Raw genomic sequence first — 14981 nt, forward strand, 5'->3', positions numbered from 1 at the left:
AAGACTTCCATAACCATTGCTTGGTTTAAAAAAAAAAAAAAACAGGCCAGGTGCAGTGGCTCACGCCTGTAATCCCAGCACTTTGGGAGGCCAAGGTGGGCGGGTCAGGTGGTCAGGAGTTCAAGACAAGCCTGGCCAACATGGTGAAACCCCGTCTCTACTAAAAATACAAACATCAACTGGGCATGATGGCACGTGTCTGTAATCCCAGCTACTTGGGAGGCTGAGGCAGGAGAGTTGCTTGAACTTGGGAAGCAGAGGTTTCAGTGAGCGGAGATCACACCATTACATTCCAGCCCGGGTGACGGAGCAAGAATCTGTCTAAAAATAAAAATAAAATAAAAAAAAGATTTTTAAAGGAACAATTTCTAGAAATGTAGATACAATAATTCAACAAATAACTAAGAAATAAAATAATTACATATATACTATGTGTGTATGTGTATGTATATATAATACATACTGTGAAGGAAAACAAAGGGTGCCATGAAAACATATACAGTGTTAGGGACTGAATTTTGCCTCCCTTCTCCCCACCCAAAATTCCTGTGTTGAAGTTCTAACCCTCAGTACCTCAGTCTGGGATTGCATTTGGAGAAAGGGTCTTTAAAGAAGTAACTAAGGTTGACTGGGCGCAGTGGCTCATGCCTGTAATCCCAGCACTTTGGGAGGCTGAGATGGGTGGATCACCTGAGGTCAGGAGTTTGAGACCAGCCTGGCCAACATGGTGAAAACCTGTGTCTACTAAAAATACAAAAATTAGTCAGGCGTGGGGGCATGTGCCTATAATCCCAGCTACTCAGGAGGCTGAGGCAGGAGAATCACTTGAACCCAGGAGGCAGAGGATGCAGTGAGCTGAGATTGCACCATTGCACTCCAGCCTGGGTGACAAGAGTGAAAGTCCATCTCAAAAAATGAAGAAAGGGCACCAGACAAAATGCAGCCATTTGCAAGAGGCCCCAGAAGAAACAACTTTCTTTTTTTTTTTTTTTTTTTTTGAGACGGAGTCTTGCTCTGTAGCCCGGGCTGGAGTGCAGTGGCCGGATCTCAGCTCACTGCAAGCTCCGCCTCCCGGGTTTAGGCCATTCTCCTGCCTCAGCCTCCGGAGTAGCTGGGACTACAGGCGCCCGCCACCTCGCCCGGCTAGTTTTTTGTATTTTTTTTAGTAGAGACGGGGTTTCACGGTGTTAGCCAGGATGGTCTCGATCTCCTGACCTCGTGATCCGCCCGTCTCGGCCTCCCAAAGTGCTGGGATTACAGGCTTGAGCCACCGCGCCCGGCAGAAACAACTTTCAATACCTTGACCTTGGACTTCTAGCCTCCAGAAGTGTGAGGAAATAAATTTCTCTTGTTTAAGCCACTTAGCCTTTGGTACTTTGTTATGGCAGCCCTAACAAACTAATACTTAGACAATTTATCTCTGGTTCTTCTTTCTCTTTTCCTGCCCACCTCTTAAACATTGATATTCCTCAGAGTTCTACATGGTCCTCCTTTCTCCAGCTACATAGTCTTCCTGGATAAGAAAGGGCTCTACAATTAGACTTGAATTCAAATGCTAGCCATCAGTTAAAAGCTGGCTATAAATTCCCAAATCTACATTTAGTTTTCTTTTTCTGTAAAAAAATGGGGATAAGAATATGGTATGTTTCTCTTAAGAGTTGTTGGGAGGACTAATAATAATCGGGTGGGTGAGGTGACTCACGCCTATAATCCCAGCACTTTGGGAGGTTGATGTGGGAAGAACTCTTTTTTTTTTTTTTTTTTTGAGACGGAGTTTCACTCTTGTTGCCCAGGCTGGAGTGCAATGGTGTGATTTTGGTTCACCACAACCTCTGCCTCCTGGGTTCAAGCAATTCTGCTGCCTCAGCCTCCCTAGTAGCTGGGATTACAGGCACCCGCCACTGCGCCAGGCTACTTTTGTATTTTAGTAGAGATGGGTTTCTCCATGTTGGTCAGGCTGATCCCGAACTCCTGACCTCAGGTGATCCGCCCACCTCAGCCTCCCAAAGTGCTGGGATTACAGATATGAGCCACTGCGGCTGGTCCATGTGGGAAGATCTCTTGAACCCAGGAGTGCAAGACCAGCCTGCGCAACATAGCAAGACTCTGTCTCTACCAAAAAAAAAAAAAAAATTTAATTACCTGTGTGTGGTAGTGTGCGCCTTTAGTCCCAGCTACTTGGGAGGTTAAGGCAGGAGGATCACTTGAGCCAAGGAGTTCAAGGCTGCAGTAAGCTATGATCAAGCCACTGCCACTGCCACTTGCCTAGGCAACAGAGTGAGACTGTATCTCAGAAATAATATTTTTTCTTCGCTGCGTGCAGTGGCTCACGTCTGTAATCCCAGCACTTTGGGAGGCTGAGGCGGGTGGATCAGGAGTTTGAGACCAGCCTGGCCAACATAGTGAAACCCCATCTCTACTAAAATACAAAAAATTAGCCAGGAGTGGTGTCAGGCGCCTGTAATCCCAGCTACTCAGGAGGCTGAGGCAGGATAATGGCTTGAACTCGGGAGGCAGAGGTTGCAGTGAGACGAGATTATGCCATTGCACTCCAGCCTGGGCGACAGAGTGAGACTCCATCTCAAAAATAATAATAATAATAATATCTTTTCTTCACTAATTATGTGAAGGGACTGAACTAATTGTTTACTTTCATTATTAATTTAATCCATAATAACCCAGCAAGGTAGTTATTTTACTCATTTTATAGATGTGGAAACAGACCAAGAAGGTTAAATTACTCAGGCAGGGTCACTCAGCTAGTAAGGGGCAGAAGCAGATTCAAACCCACATCTATCTGGCATCAAAGCCTATGCTCTTCAACTGTGAAAATAGCTAAATTTCAAAGGTAAAGTAGAAATGGTCTTTGATTTCCATTTAATGAGAAGACAGCATCACCAAAGGCAGGAGCATTCTCTGTAAGAATGATAAAGTGGCCAAAGGAGCAGTCCCAAACTCTTCTCATCAAGACTGACCAAATGCCCCGCCCCCCAGCCCTTTAGAGGGTTTCCCTTTCTCTTTCTTTTTTTTTTTTTGGAGACAAAGTTTTGCCCTTATTGCCTAGGCTGGAGTGTAATGGCGCGATCTTGGCTCACTGCAGCCTGTTCCTCCTGGGTTCAAGCTATTATCCTGCCTCAGCCTCCCGAGTTCTGGGATTACAGGCATGCACCACCACACCCAGCTAATTTTGTATTTTTAGCAGAGACAGGGTTTCTCCATATTGGTCAGGCTGGTCTCAAACTCCCGACCTCAGGTGATCCAGCCACCTCGGCCTCCCAAAGTGCTGGGATTACAGGCGTGAGCCACCGCGCCAGGCCGAGGTTTCCTTTCTTTTTTTTTTTTTTTTTTTTTGAGACGGAGTCTTGCTCTGCCGCCCAGGCTGGGGTACAGTGGCCGGATCTCAGCTCACTGCAAGCTCCGCCTCCCAGGTTTACGCCATTCTCCTGCCTCAGCCTCCCGAGTAGCTGGGACTACAGGCGCCCGCCACCTCACCCGGCTACTTTTTTGTATTTTTTAGTAGAGACGGGGTTTCACCATGTTAGCCAGGATGGTCTCGATCTCCTGACCTCGTGATCCGCCCGTCTCGGCCTCCCAAAGTGCTGGGATTACAGGCTTGAGCCACCGCGCCCGGCCTTTTTTTTTTTTTTTTTTTTGAGACAGACTTTCACTCTGTCACCCAGGCTGGAGTGCAGTGGTGCAATCTCAGGTCACTGCAATGTCCGTCCCCTGGGTTCAAGCGATTCTTCTGCCTCAGCCTCCTGAGTAGCCGGGATTACAGGCGCCTGCCACCATGCCCGGCTCCAGCTAATTTTTGTATTTTTAGTAGAGACGGGGATTCACCATCTTGGCTAGGCTGGTCTTGAACTCCTGACCTTGTAATCCACCCTCCTTGGCCTCCCAAAGTGCTGGGATTACAAGTATGAGCCACCGCGCCCGACCTGGTTTCCCTTTCAAAGAAAATTGAGGCCATCAATTACGAGTGCCCTACCCATGCACAAACACCAGAGTGTCTGCCATTTAGCAGATGCTCAGCAAATGTTGTCTTCTCATTAAACTAAATCTACCTCAGGCCGGGCGCAGTGGCTCAAGCCTGTAATCCCAGCACTTTGGGAGGCCGAGGCGGGTGGATCACGAGGTCAGGAGATCGAGACTATCCTGGCTAACATGGTGAAACCCGTCTCTACTAAAAATACAAAAAACTAGCCGGGCGTGGTGGCGGGCGCCTGTAGTCTCAGCTACTTGGGAGGCTGAGGCGGGAGAATGGGGTGAACCCGGGAGGCGGAGCTTGCAGTGAGCTGAGATCACACCACTGCACTCCAGCCTGGGAGACACAGCGAGACTCCGTCTCAAAAAAAAAAAAAAAAAAAACTAAATCTACCTCTTGACAACTCCTGAAATATTCCTGTAGCCCTGACCATTCCTGTAGCCTTAATCCTGCATTTCTGCCTGCTTGTTGGATTCCTTACCTACTGAGTCTCACAGCACTTCTGGCTCAGTATGTATCATCTTTCCCAACAAATCTTGTCTTCCAAATATATACACCCTTATTTAAAAGTATCACTTGGTTGGGGCAGTGGCTCATATCTGTAATCTCAATGCTTTGAGTTCGAGACCGGCCTAAGAACATAGCAAGACCCTGCCTCTACAAAAAAAAAAAAAATGTAAGCCAGGTGCAGTGGCTCACTCCTGTGATCCCAGCACTTTAGGAGGCTGAGGCAGGTAGATCACTTGAGGCCAGGAGTTCGAGACCAGCCTGGACAACATGGTGAGACCCATCTCTACTAACAAAAATTAGCCAGGTGTGGTGGTGCACGCCTGTAGCCCCAGCTACTCGGGAGGCAGAGGCAGGAGAATTGTTTGAACCTGGGAGGCGGAGGTTGCAGTGAGCCAAGATCGCGCCACTGTACTTCAGCCTGAACAACAGAGACCTGTCTCAAAAAAAAAAAAAAATTAAAAATAAGGGTGGCCAGCACCTGTAGTCCCAGTTACTAAAGAGGCTTAGGCAGGAAGATTTCCTTGAGCCCAGGAGTCCAAGGTTACAGTGAGCTATGATGGCATCACTGCACATCAGCCTATGTGAGACAGCAAGAACCTGTCTCTAAAAATATATAAAAAATAAATAAATAATTGAAAAAGCACCACTACGTACCCAGCCTCCCATTATGGAAATCTCTCTCTCTTTTTTTTTTTTTTTTTTTTGAAAGAGTTTCGCTCTTGTTGCACAGGCTGGAGTACAATGGTGTGATCTCAGCTCACTGCAACCTCCACCTCCCAGGTTCAAGCAATTCTCCTGCCTCAGCCTCCTGAGTAGCTGGGATTACAGGCATGTACCACCACACCCGGCTAATTTTTTGTAATTTTAGTAGAGACAGGGTTTCTCCATGTTCATCAGGCTGGTCTCGAACTCCCAACTTCAGGTGATCTGCCCGCCTCGGCCTCCCAAAGTGCTGGGATTACAGGCTTGAGCCATTGCGCCCGGCCAGAAACCTTGGAAGTTATCTTAAACTTCTTCCTTTCTCTTTGGTCACACATCCAATTTTTTATCAAATCCTGCTGATTCTACCTCGAGAAATGCTTCTCAAATTAATGTCCTTTCATCCTTTCCCATTCTTTTTTTTTTTTTTTTTTTGAGACGGAGTCTCACTCTGTCGCCCAAGCTGGAGTGCAATGGCGCCATCTCGGCTCACTGCAACCTCCACCTCCCAGGTTCAAGCGATTCTCCTGCCTCAGCCTCCTGAGTAGCTGGGATTATAGGCGTGTGCCACCATGCCTGGCTAATTTTTGTATTTTTAGTAGAGATGGGCTTTCACCATGTTGGTCAGGCTGGTCTCATACTCCTGACCTTGTGATCTGCCCACATTGGCTTCCCAAAGTGCCGGGATTACAGGTGTGAGCCACCGCACGGGGCCCCTTTCCCATTCTTGATACATTTGTTCAATTCCTTGTCAGGTTTTCCCTAGACAATTGCAACAACTCCCTAGCTAGATTCCCATGGACCAGCCTCCCCACCTCTTTGCCCACCACTCCTAGACTTGGCTTCCTAAATTACAAAATTCACTCATGTCATCCCTGCTTAAAATTTTATCAATAGCACTGAAAGCCCTTTACAATCTGTCACCAAACTTCAAACTTTGCCCCCACCACTCCCCTATGCTCCTACTACATATTAACAGGTACTACTGGCTGCACATGGTGGCTCACACCTGTAATCCCAGCACTTTTGGAGGCTCAGGCAGGCGATCACTTGAGCCCAGGAGTTTAAGGGGGGCAGTGGTGCACACCTGTAGTTCCAGTTACTGGTAGCCAGGGGAGGGGGGCGGCTGAGGTGAGAGGGAGGGAGAATCACCTGAGTCCGGGAGGTTGAGGCTGCAGTGAGCCATGGTCATGCGCCACTGCACTCCAGCCTGGGCAACAGAGTGAGACCTTGTTTCCAAAAATGAAAAAAGAAAAAAAAAAACTACTATTTATTTGAGTGTTTATACATTAGATACTGGGATCAGCAAGTATATATAATCTCTTTTTTGTGTGTGTGTGTTGGGGTCTTACTCTGTCACCCAGGCTGGAGTGCAGCATTGCAGCCTCCACCTCCCAGACTCAAGAGATCCTCCCAAGTAACTAGGACCACAGGTGCACACCACTGTGCCCAAGTAATTTTTTGTATTTTTGATAGAGATGGGGTTTCATCATATTGCCCAGGCTGGTCTCCAACTCCTGAGCTCAAGCAATCCCCCTGCCTCAGCTGGGATTACAGGCATGAGCCACCATGCCCAGCCTATATATACTCTCATATATCAGTGTTTCCCAATTTTTTTTTGTCTTAGAACTCCTCTATATTATTATTTTATTTTATTTTATTTTATTTCTAATTAGTATTTTTAGTAGAGACAGAGTTTCCCCATATTGGCCAGGTTGGTCTCAAACTCCTAACCTCCGGTCATCCACCCGCCTCAATCTCCCACAGTGCTGGGATTACAGGTGTGAGCCACTGCGCCAGGCCTCTTTTATTTTTTTTGTAGAGACAGGGTCTCACTATTGCTCAGGCTGGTCTCGAACTCCCTTGCTCAAGCTATCCTTCTGCCTCAGCCTCCCAAAGTGCTGGGATTTCCAAGTGTGAGCCACCATGTCTGGCCTATATTCTTAAAATGTATTGAAGACCCCAAAAAGCTTTGTGTTTATGTAGGTTGTATCTACCAACATTTGTCCTAATGGAAATTAAAACTGAGAGACTTTAAAAAATATAGGATCAAAAAAATAGAGAGAATTAGAGTCAGGTGCAGTGGTTCATGCCTGTAATCACAGCACTTCGGGAGGCCAAGGCAGAAGCATAGCTTGGGCCCAGAAGGTCTAGACCAGCCTGGGCAATATAGTCAGAGCCTGCCTCAAAATAAATAAATAAATAAAAATATTAGAATCAGATTTTGAATCCAAAAATCCAAAATCTGAAACTTTTTTTTTTTTTGAGACAGGGTGTCTGTCACCCAGGCTGGAGTACGGTGGCACGAACACAGCTCACTGCAGCCTCAACCTTCTGTATTCAGGGTATTCTACCTCAGCTTCCCTAGTTGTTGGGACCACAGGTGCACGCCATCAAATTTTTTATATTTGATATTTTGCCCAGGCTGGTTTTGACCTCCTGAGTTCAAGCAGTCCTCACTGCTCAGCCTCCCAAAGTGCTGAGATTATAGGCATGAGCCACCTTGCTCAGACAGGTGTTTTTTTGTTTATTTTAATTTTAATCATGCATGGATGTTGAACTTTATTTAGTGCCATGTTTTTTTTTTAACTGTTAATTGCATGCATAGGCTGGGGCCAGGTGGCTCACACGCCTGTAATCCCAGAATTTTGAGAGGCTGAGGTGGGAGGATTGATTGCTTCACCAGTCTGGACAACATAGCAAGACCCTGTCTCTACAAAACATTTTAAAAAATTAACCAGGTGTGGTGGTGTACCCCTGTGGAACCAGCTGCTCAGGAGACAGAGGCAGGAGGATCACTTGAGCCCAGGAGGTCAAGGCTGCAGTGAGCCATAGTTGTGTCACTGCACTCCAGCCTGGGCGACAGAGCAAGACTCTGTCTTCAAAAAATTAATGAATTTTTTGTTTGTTTGTTTTTGTGTGTTTTTTATATGGCATTTTGCTCCTGTTGCCCAGGCTGGAGTACAATGGTGTGGTCTCAGCTCACTGCAACCTCTGCCTCCTGGGTACAAGTGATTCTCCTGCCTCAGCCTCCCGAGTAGCTGGCATTACAGGTGCCTGCCACCATGCCCAGCTAATTTTTTTGTATTTTTAGTAGAGACGGGTTTCACCAGTTGGCCAGGTTGGTCTCAAACTCCTGACCTCAGGTGATCCGCCCGCCACAGCCTCCCAAAGTGCTGGGATTACAGGTGTGAGCCACTGCATCCTGCCTGTGACAAAGTTTTATTAACATTTCCAGGGCGGCAAGGGAGTCATGGAAAGATAAGCACATTGTAATTCTGAAAAAAAAAAAAATTGGGGTTCTGTCAGAAAGGAAGAAAGGGAGAATAAATATTGGATAAGACAGCTGGGCGCGGTGGCTCACATCTGTAATCTCAGCACTTTGGGAGGCTGAGGCGGGTGGATCACGAGGTCAGGAGTTCAAGACCAGCCTGGCCAAGCTGGTGAAACCCCAGGTCTACTAAAAATACAAAAATTAGGCCGTGCATGGTGGCTCACGCCTGTAATCCCAGCACTGGCAGGGTAAGGTGGGCAGATCACAAGGTCACGAGTTCGAGACCAGCCTGGCCAACATGGTGAAATCCCATCTCTACTAAAAATGCAAAAATTACCTGGGTGTGGTGGCAGGCACCTGTAATCCCAGCTACTTGGGAGGATGAGGCAGAGAACTGCTTGAACCTAGTAGGCAGAGGTTGCAGTGAGTCAAGATTGTGTCACTGCACTCCAGCTAGGGTGACAGAGCAAGACTCTGTCTCAAAAAAAAAAAAAAAAAAAAAAAAAAGAATCCTTTGAAACTTCCACAAACATTTCCTCCTCAAAATGTGTCTTTGTTTCAGAGAATTCATTTACATCATTTTTTTTTCAAAACGGGAAAACCATTAGGCCCCAGTGTAGGAACAAGATGTACTCAACAGCTTTGTTCTCCAGGCTTTGGGAGCCTGAAGTTGGACATACTTAATATCTCATGTTGCCTTCCCCTATCTTCTAGTTGAAAAACTCTTTGTTCTTAACTCGATTGCCTCTCTTAATTACTCAACCCCTTTATTCCTTAGCCTAGTAAAGCAGTGTTTTTCTTTTTTTCCTTTTTATGCCCTATATATAATTTGTGCTTTGGGAAGCTCTCAACTCTGCTGATAGAAATTTCTGGAACTATTGGAGCACCATATTCTCTTCTCCTAACTTGAGGCTAATCTTTAGCCTTTAATCTCTAAGGCCTGTTTATGTCATATTCTTTTTTTTTTTTTGAGATGGAGTCTTGCTCTGTCGCCCAGGCTAGAGCGCATTGGCGCAATCTCGGCTCACTGCAATCTCCGCCTCTGGGGTTGGGGCGATTCTCCTGCCTCAGCCTCCCGAGTAGCTGGGATTACAGGCGTACGCTGCCAGGTCCAGCTAATTTTTGTATTTTCAGTAGAGACGGGGTTTCACCATGTTGGCCAGGCTGGTCTCAAACTCCTGACCTCAAGTGATCCTCCCGCCTCGGCCTCCCAAAGTGGTGGGATTACAGGCGTAAGCCACCGCCCCCGGCCTATGTCCTACTCTCTCATACTGTGCCGCCAGCACAGCACCTCCCATCACAATACCATAATCAATCATTTTTAAATACTCAATTATTTTCACATATAAGATCATAATTTGGCCAGGCGTGGTAGCTCACGCCTGTAATCCCAGCGCTTTGGGAGGCCGAGTGGATCACCAAAGGTCAGGAGTTCAAGACCAGCCTGGCCAACATGGTGAAACCCCATCTCTACTAAAAAATACAAAAATTAGTTGGGCATAGTGATGGGTGCCTGTAATCCCAGCTACTGGAGAGGCTGTGGCAGGAGAACTGCTTAAACTCAAGAGGCAGAGGTTGCAGTGAGCTGAGATTGTGCCACTGCACTCCAGCCTGGGTGACAAAGGAAGACTCCGTCTCAAAGAAAAAAAAAAAAATTCAGGCCCAGGTCTCCACAGGTAACACTAGCATATAACTAGAGTTCAGTAGCCTCTCAGGAGGTGTGACAGACATTGCTACTTGTTTTAGCCAATATTTACTTTTTAATTTTTTGAGACGGAGTCTCACTGTGTTGTCAGACTGGAGTACAGTGGCGCAATCTTGGCTCAAACTCCACCTCCCGGATTCAAGCAATTCTCTGCCTCATTCTCCCAATTAGCTGGGATTGCAGGCGCCCACCATCACACCCAGCTAATTTTTGCATTTTTAGTAGAGATGGGATGTCACCATTTTGGCCAGGCTGGTCTCGAACTCCTGACCTTGTGATCTGCCCACCTTGCCCTCCCAAAGTGCTAGGATTACAGGCGTGAGCCACCATGCACGGCCTAATTTTTGTATTTTTAGTAGAGAGAGGGTTTCACCAGCTTGGCCAGGCTGGTCTTGAACTCCTGACCTCGTGATCCACCTGCCTTGGCCTCCCAAAGTGCTGATATTACAGGTGTAAGCCACTGCGCCCAGCCATCTTATCCAATATTTGTTCTCCCTTTCTTCCTTTCTGACAGAACCCCAATTTTTTTTTTTTTTCAGAATTCCCGGGTTCACTCCATTCTCCTGCATCAGCCGCTCGAGTAGCTGGGACTACAAGTGCCCGCCAACATGCCCAGCTTATTTTTTGTATTTTTAGTGGAGACAGGGTTTCACCGTGTTCGCCAGAATGGTCTCGAAATCCTGACCTCGTGATCTGTCCACCTCGGCCTCCCAAAGTGCTGGGATTAGAGGTGTGAGCCACAGCGCCTGGCCGGGATTCTTTATATATATGATTATGTAAAAACGATTGATTATGGTGTTGTGATGGGAGGTGCTGTGCTGGCAGCACAGTATGAGAGAGTAGGGCATAGGCCGGGCGTGGTGATATATATATATGTTTATAAATATATATAAGTATATATTATGTAAATATATGTATGTATTTTTACTTTTTACAAAAGGTAGGCTATGTTTATTAGAGTCACAAGCAGTTCACTGTCTCAGTGTGACTCAAGACCACAAAAAACCCATTTCTCCCTCATTTCATTCTGAGTCCTGGGGTTGAGACCTAGACCGGCAGGTGAACTGCTTGGGGCCCATTCACAGGTTTACAAGTTTCTCATTGAGGGCAGTCTGTGACTGTGTGACATTGACCAGGTAGGTCACCATCAGCAGGTCATTGATGTTGCTGATGAGCATGGTCTCGAAATCATTGGGAACTATTTTGGGTACTTGCTTAACAAGGCTCGTTAAGAAGTGGCCCACAGTATTGTCAGCTGACATCTTTCCAGACAGTACATCCTCTACATATTGCAACACTGTGCTTAGGGCATCCTGGATGCAAGCTGATGCCCCTCCTACTTGCTGCAAGTCACTTGAGAGTCCGATACCTTAGTTGGGGTTAAAACAGGTCTTCATAATCAGGTCAACTTCAATGTGTTCAGTGTCAATAGTATGCATATATCACTGTCAGACGTGTGAACATCACTCCCATGGTCCTCCCAAGGACACCCATTAAAGTGCTGACATAGGGTTTGATGCTCATGCAGCGGTTCTGGAGACTTGTGACCACAGTGAGGTGGATGGGGTTGGAGGCCATCAGGCTATAGTACTTATGAATCACCACAGAGTGCTCTGTGATGTCATGGCCTGTAGCCTACCAGCCCAGGATGAGCTCATTTTTTATGCAGTTCATACATGTTCTTAGCAAATTGCATGTCAACAGCCACTTCATCTTCTGACTCATTGTGCAGCACTGAAAACCAATTGGTGACCTCCACTAAGTGTTTGTCAACAATTCCCAACAGGTTCCTGATAACTCAGGCAGCTCCCTCATTGTGTCACTCTTAGCTGTCTACAATGGAGGCCAAAATGGCAGGATGCAGCCTGACCACGCAGCCCCCGGGAAAGGGCCCTGGGATAGCAGGACCAGACAGAGCAGGGGTCTGCGCTGGAGCTCGCGCTGAGGCTGGGGTCTGGTCCAGAGCCGCAGTCTTAGCCACTGTTGCTGTAGGGTCTGAAGATGAGGCGAGAGTTGCAGCCACTGCTGGTGCTGGCACTGGGGCTGGGGCTGGGGCTGGGACTGAGGCTAACGCTGCCATCAGGACTGGGGCAGCATAGCTGGAGGAACACTTGCTGGTAACGCCAGGGTGGCCATCTTGTCATGAGAGAAGCTCTATATTAATGTTTTTTTTTTTTTTGAGATGGAATTTCGCTCTTATTGCCCAAGCTGGAGTGCAATGGCGTGATCTCAGCTCACCGCAACCTCCGCCTCCTGGGTTCAAGCGATTCTCCTACCTCAGCCTCCCGAGTAGCTGGGATTACAGGCGCCCACCACCATGCCTGGCTAATTTTTTTGTATTTTTAGTAGAGACAGGGTTTCTCCATGTTGGTCAGGCTGGTCTCAAACTCCTGACCTCAGGTGATCCTCCCACCTCGGCCTCCCAAAGTGCTGGGATTTATAGGCATGAGTGACTGTGCCCAGCATTTTTTTGAGACAGAGTCTTGCTCTGTCGCCCAGGCTGGAGTGCAATGGCGTGACCTCGGCTCACTGCAACCTCTGCCTGCAAGGTTCAAGCAATTCTCCTGCCTCAGCCTCCTGAGTAGCTGGGATCACAGGTATGCACCACCACATCTGGCTGATTTTTGTATTTTTAGTAGAGACAGGGTTTTGCCATGTTGGCCAGGCTGGTCTTGAACTCCTGACCTCGTGATGCCCACCTCAGCCTCCCAAAGTGCTTGGATTACAGGTGTGAGCAACTGCACCTGGCCAACAATGGTGTTGTTTTTTTTTTTTTTTTTTTTTTTGAGGTTCAGGATTGTGGCCAAGATATTTATCCTAAGAATAAGAGAGATTCTTAGGGAGTGTGGACAAACCCAGAGGTTCCTATGACTGACTAATACTAAGGACCAGGAGACCTAAGTGAATTAAAATTCCCTGAGGACAGGCCCTCCCAAGGGATCATGCTGACTCCTTGCCTCCTTGATGCACAGGGTGAGAGCACTGGTTCTTTAGGGCAGTCCATAGGAGTCTAGAAGGTTGTCTGCCTGCTGATCTTACCTAATATGATGTCTATCTGATGATACGTCAGCTTGTTCGTCATCAAGCCCTATCGACCCTGCTCCACAGTGTCTCTAAATGCATCTTTTCCATTTCTACTGCCATCACCCAACTACATGTCACCATTATTTTTTTCCTTTTTTTAATAGAGATGGGGCCTTGCTATGTTGCCTAGGTTGGTCTTGAACTCCTGGGCTCAAGCAGTCCTCTCACCTCGGCCTCTCCAAGTACTGGGATTACAAATGTGAGCCACTACACCCAGCCCTAACATTATTTTATGACTGTTATACTGCAATAGCCTCAACATTTATTTCTTTGCCTCCAATTCTCTCTCCCGTAATCCATTCTAAAGCCCACCATTAGAGTAAATGAAACTAAATTAGACCATGCATCATGGTACTCTAGGGCTTAGTGGTTCCCAATTGCTTAGAAAAGTTCAAAACCCTTTGACTTTCAAAGGCCTTAATGTTATGTCCCCATCTCACTTTTTTTTTTTTTTTTTTTTTTTAAGACAGAGTCTCGCTCTGTCCCCAGGCTGGAGTGCAGTGGTGTGATCTTGGCTCACTGCAACCTCTGCCTGCTGGGTTCAAGCGATTCTCCTGCCTCAGTCTCCCAAGTAGCTGGGACTACAGGCGCGCACCACCATGCCCAGTTAATTTTTTTTTTTTTTTTGAGACGGAGTCTCGCTCTGTCCCCCAGGCTGGAGTGCAGTGGCCGGATCTCAGCTTAATGCAAGCTCCGCCTCCCAGGTTTACGCCATTCTCCTGCCTCAGCCTCCCGTGTAGCTAGGACTACAGGCACCCGCCACCTCACCCGGCTAGTTTTTTGTATTTTTTTTTTTTTTTTAGTAGAGACGGGGTTTCACCAGGTTAGGCAGGATGGACTCGATCTCCTGACCTCGTGATCCGCCCGTCTCGGCCTCCCAAAGTGCTGGGATTACAGGCTTGAGCCACTGCGCCCGGCCTGTGCCGTGTTAATTTCTGTATTTTTAGTAGAGATGGGGTTTCACCATGTTGGCCAGGATAGTCATGATCTCCTGACCTCATGATCCGACCACCTCGGCCTCCCAAAAGTGCTGGGATTACAAGCATGAGACACCACGCCCAGCCTGGCCCCATCGCACTTTTCTATATATCCCATGTTGGTAAACATTCAGGTGAATCCATTCAACAATGGAGTGTCTGCCATGGGTCAGGTATGGCTGGGGTTATGAAGAGAAGTACGTTAAGTGCTCTCATCAAGTGGACAACCAGAGAGAGTAATAAAATTGAAGAGTAGCCAGTATAGAAGAAGGAAAATCAGGAGCGTGTGGTACACTAAAAAGCACAGGAAGAAAGTGTTTCCATACAAGAATTATAAACCAAGTCAAATACTGCTGAAAAGTATAAGGAGGCCTGCAAATTGACCACTGAGACATGGCAATGTAGAGGTCACAGATAACCTTGACAAGTTTCAGTGGTGAGAATCATAGCTTCATAGAAGTGGGTTCAAGACAGAAAAGGAGGTGAGAGGCTGCTATACAAAGGAACATCAGGCTGGGCACAATGGCTCACGCCTTAATCCCACTTTGGAAGGCGGAGGCAGGAGGATGGCTTGACTCCAGGAGTTTATACTAACCTGGGCAACAGTGAGACCCCATCTCTGCCAAAAATAAATTTTTAAAAATTAGCTGGACGTGATGGTACATGTCTGTAGTCCTAGCTACTTGGGAGGCTGAGGTGCTCAGATGTTCAGTGCTGCAGTGAGCCATGATTGCACCACTGTACTCC

At 47.1% G+C, this 14981-nt stretch overlaps 1 pseudogene; it reads right to left on the reverse strand.

Moving 5' to 3' along the window:
- Window positions 1–11065: 11065 nt before the first annotated feature.
- On the reverse strand, window positions 11066–12309 carry LOC105497811 (eukaryotic translation initiation factor 3 subunit F pseudogene; annotated as a pseudogene).
- Window positions 12310–14981: the final 2672 nt, after the last annotated feature.

Source organism: Macaca nemestrina, chromosome 1 (assembly GCF_043159975.1).
Source record: "Macaca nemestrina isolate mMacNem1 chromosome 1, mMacNem.hap1, whole genome shotgun sequence".
Taxonomy (NCBI): Eukaryota; Metazoa; Chordata; class Mammalia; order Primates; family Cercopithecidae; genus Macaca; species Macaca nemestrina.